The 4,829-nt window shown below is 44.9% G+C and overlaps 1 pseudogene; it reads left to right on the plus strand.

The window, feature by feature from the left end:
• Positions 1-1,308: 1,308 nt before the first annotated feature.
• Positions 1,309-2,038, plus strand: LOC120846548 (annotated as a pseudogene).
• Positions 2,039-4,829: the final 2,791 nt, after the last annotated feature.

Consider the following 4,829-nt stretch of genomic DNA (forward strand, 5'->3'; position numbering starts at 1 on the left):
GTCTCCATTTCACGTCACAGCGCACGTGACCCGGAAGATGGTGAAGGAGTTGAGAGGTGCCGAAAACTTCAATCTTTGTAAATTGTTAAAATAACAACTAGGACTAATTGCAGGCAAAAGCGGTGTTTTGTTCTTTACTTCAGAAAGGTCGAGACGCCAACTCCAAAATTATTTAAGCAAAACACTGAAATTGTTGCACAGTCCAACGCCAAGTGTTTATTTTCATCCAAGGAGAATGACCCACGGTTTCTAGTGACCGAAAATGCCGGGAATAGTCGTGGAAATTTTAGCTGCCGGAAAAAAATCGGGGAATTGTCAGGGATATTGTCAAAAAGCGAGCCCAGTCAGGAAAAACGGGCCAAAAATGCCATCAAGTGCACCAAGCGGAGACTTGAGAAATTTATGACAGAAAAATACCGAATAAATTCTGCCTAAAGCGGAGTGCGAACCCGGCTCACTTAATGCAAAGGGAACAGCCGACAAATCCAGTCCAGGCCTTGCAGTGGGAAAGCAGCCCCGGGGTTGCAGGTTTGGCGTCTTTTTTTCTTTTTTTTTCTTCCAAGGACCTGGCAATTTTGCGCTAGCAATGCTAGGCCTAGGGCCGAAATTGGGCATCAGTAGTTCCCTGTTTCTTCTCTTTTTTAATTGTGTTTTTGTAACTCTTTGTTGGCGGCGGCCACAGAGCGCATGGTCGAAGGCGCGTCGGCGAATGTTTAGTTATGCAGGACTGGTTTTGCATCGCGTTTTTTGGGGTTTTACAAAGTGACATCTTTTCACTGACGATTTCGGCGACAAGAAAGTGCTTCTTGGGTCCGGACTGAACGAACCCAAATATTTCGGAATTTGCAAGTTAGATTAAAGGGATACTGAACCAAGGAATTTGGTGTCCATAATAAGTGGCGCACGTTCTTTCCACGAGCCAGCAGCCGCCGGTGTGCGCGAGCACAGGCAACAAAAATAACGTCACAGACCTCCATTCGTGGTTGAGATGACAGTGAAATGTATGGGCTTCGGACCAAAGGAGAATAAAGACAAGTTTTTCATCTACACAGTGGTGCCTGGTGTAAAAAGTAAGCGATGAATTGGTCTAACAAGCACGTAGCTTTCACTTGTAGAGATGAAAAGCCTGTCTTTATTCTCCTTTAGTCCGAAGCCCATGCATTTCATTGTCCTCTCAACCGCGAATGGAGGTCTGTGACGTCATTTTTGTTGCGTGTGCTCGCGCACACCGGTGGCTGCTGGCTGGTGGAAAGAACGTGCGCCACTTATTACGGGCACTAAATTCTTTGGTTCAGTATCCCTTTAAGCCCATGCAAAATGATCATCACAACTCTGAATGTTCAATGTGCCTCAAAACGTTTTCTTTTAGGGACAAGACACGGCAGTTTCCAGTCACACGTCGAGCGAATTGCATCTTGCTGCTTTCCAGTCTCGGCGAAAATAATAGAAGCTGGACTTCTGTCGTTTGTTTACGGCAGCAACGAACGTTTCGGCCGGATGTAGCCGAGATAGCACATGTGCGCCCGAGGAGCCTGCAACCACCAGAACAAGCATGAAGACGTTGATAAGTAGCTTTCCGTTGAAGAGCGCCTTGAAAGAGGTCGAGATAATTTGGTGCTTAAACGAGGTAGCGATTCACGGATTCCTCTGTTCAAAAGAATCGTTGGCCTCACTCTTCCCCTTCATGTGCTTCACGTATGAAGTCACTGCAAAACTTCAGTTCGTGACAGACAAGGCGGGGCGTACAATTTGCCACGGTATTGCACCCTACTTTAGGAATAGGCTGCTGTCGAGCCTTGCCAGTGTGCAATTCGTAACTGTTTCGTTTGACGAGTCTCCGAACAAAGTCAATCAGAAACAACAGATGAATCTGCTTGTCCAATATTGGGATGACGCTACCGATGGCAAACGCAGTACCCATTGGTGGAAGCGCTGCGCCAATTGCGCCATTGTGCACCAACCCACTTTCGCCGCGCCATCCTGCTCCCAAGCGCAAATGTTGCACCAAAAATATTTATTTTTAAAAGCTTTCTACTGATGTGGTTGTCTCAAAGTCAAAGTAGGTTATTCTCGTCTGATGAGCACTGGTGCGAAGTGCCTATTTTCATCTAGCAGGAATGACCACGATTTATTCCGGCCCAAGTAAATAGACTCAGTCTGTCAAAAGCTGTCAAGCTCTAGCAGCACGAGGGGCAACACCGCGCGAGTTGGTTGTTCAAGTCGTCTGTTTCGAACGTGAGGGAAAGTAAATGCTTCTATTGTTGTTCAGAAATATATCGTATCTAGACGAATAACACGTCTGTGGTATCAACATCTGACAATGTTGCTTTCAAAAATTGTCTTAACAATGTTCACATTTCAGCGTTTCACTAATGTGTACATATTGTTCTGCATTCGTAGGTTGTTCTTTATTGTATGTGGTTAAATTCCAGCGATGTAACCCGGTCCCCTCTGTAATGCCTTCGGGCCCTGTGGGAACTTTTAAATAAATAAATAAATGAATAAAAGTTTTGTGCTCATTTCCGTTCCCCCTACCAGTGCCTTCGAAGCACTTGTTTGGGCGCGTAGCTTCATCCAGTCAGTGCCACAACTCGGCCAACAACGGCATGTTGATGTAAGTTCTCCAAAAATGGGCAGGCATTCCTGGTTTTGTAAGAAGTACTAAAACATCAAATCGTCGTTTACTTTTTTTTTTGCACAGTGTGAAATACTGCACGCCTTAAATCGCGTATACCGTAGTCTCGTATGAACGCCTGCCCCCGAGGAATCACCCATCCCGTTTTCTTTGCTGAATATCCTCAAAGGAGCTGTGCAACAGTTTCAGTGATTTGCTTAAATAATTTGGGAGTTGGTGTCTCGACCTTTCTGAAATAAAAAGCAAAATACCGCATTTTCCTGGATGTTCTAGTTTTTATTTTAAAAATGGGCAAAGATTGAGGTTTTCGGCACCTCTCAACTCCTTCACCATCTTCCGAGTCACATGCGCTGTGATGTCAAGGGGGTTCAACGCGGGGTTCCGGTGAAGCTCTTTCCCTTGAGCCATCAGTGAGCAGCGAGAACTCATCCGCCAGCGACCGCGTGACCACGTGCTGGCAGGCGCAGCGCGAAGTCTCATCCGGGTCCGGCCTTACCCGTGCGGCTCTGTCCCCCTCCCCCTCCGGCTTCTGGCGGCTGTTCGCGGTAGCAGATACAGCTGACGGTTTTGTGGACCTAGGATAGATGGCGCCACTAAAAATCCGTATAATAAAATATTTTGTAAAAGAACTTGTTGTTGGGCTAGTTGGCGTTGACTGTTTTGAACCATGGTTAAATGCGCTAAAAAAAGACGTACACAAGGTAGAAGACAAACACATCGCGCGTGTTTGTCCTCTAGCTTGCGTACGTCTTTTTTTAGCGCTTTTAGCCATGGTTGAATACAATACAACTTTTGCGCATGATACCAGGTTTTTGACGCATTTATTTTTATGTTGGAACAACAAGATTTATAGAAAAGTTTCCTTTTATCGAGCAGGTATTCGCACAACTTGCAATATTTATACAAGATTCCCTATCGATGTCACGCCGCGTGTTTCTCATAGTCGCCGCTCGCGGCTGCAGGTTGGAAAAAATTCTAATTTTTGCTTCGCGATTACGCGGTGGAATCGCAACATTTCGAAAGAAGGAGGTGTGTTTTCTGTTCTTTGTGACAAGATGAACAATGTCAAAATTCGAAGATGCCAATTCTTTCAACGTTAAAATCGTTGGACAGCTCCTTTAACATAAAAATGCCAAAACATTAACTTAAAGCACTTGTGACTTGGGCTGTTAAAAAATAGGCTTTATTTTTGTTGTTGAAAAAAAAGGAGTCTTCAGTATCAGCCAGGAAGACCACACTTCAAATATTACGACCTAGTTTTGTCTAAATGTTCGTTAAACAAAGTGGAAAGTTGGGCCACTTGGTTCGTGGTTCTTTAAATAATTAAAAGCGCCGAAAAAGACAAGGACAAAGTCGTGGACACGACGTTGTGTTCCAGTGGGTTCCAGGCCATTCGGGACTACAAGGGAACGAAGCAGCAGACAGGGCGGCGGCACAAGGCCATCTGACTGGAGTACCAGATGTAGTCTTATTTACCAAAACCGACGCTCGAGCCCTTATTCGACAACTTGGAAAGCAGGAATTTCAACAATTATGGCAATCACCAGCATATCATTACAAACCGCTATATGCGATTGATCCTTTTCTCCACAATGCACTTCCATGTAATTTGCCAAGAAATTTCGAAACACTTCTACATCGCCTGCGCCTGAATGCCACATACACAAACATTCAAAGGCACAAATTCGGTCTTGTCACCAGCCCCAACTGTCAGCATTGCGACGTGCCTGAAGACAACTGTCATATCTTTTATGAATGTGAGCTTTTCGACGAAGACAGGCAGATATTGATAAATAATATTCAATAATTAAACAGCAAGCCCTTTAGCTTAGAGAGGATCTTGGGTTCGTGGGACCCTCCGCGTCTTCAGCAAAAGGCTATAGCTGCATTGGAAATATTTCTTCAAAATACAGGGCTCATTGATCGCCTATAATACTATTTCCACTGTGAATACACTTTCGTGTTCATAACTTTCAATACGCGACAAGTGATTTAACGTAGACTGCCATGACTGTATTACACTAAACTCAAGTGAGCTGACTGAATAACTCTCCAGTGCTGTGCGTCATCAAGATCAACATCCAAAGTCGTGCTTCATTGAGTGCTCCCTCCAGAACTAAAACTCTCTCTCCCCCTTTCTTCCCTATACCAAAGCAAAGTAGCCAGCCCCGGAAGTTTCAGGGCTAACCTCTTC

The sequence above is a fragment of the Ixodes scapularis genome, unplaced genomic scaffold (genome assembly GCF_016920785.2).
Source record: "Ixodes scapularis isolate PalLabHiFi unplaced genomic scaffold, ASM1692078v2 PGA_scaffold13__105_contigs__length_92229423, whole genome shotgun sequence".
Classification (NCBI taxonomy): Eukaryota; Metazoa; Arthropoda; class Arachnida; order Ixodida; family Ixodidae; genus Ixodes; species Ixodes scapularis.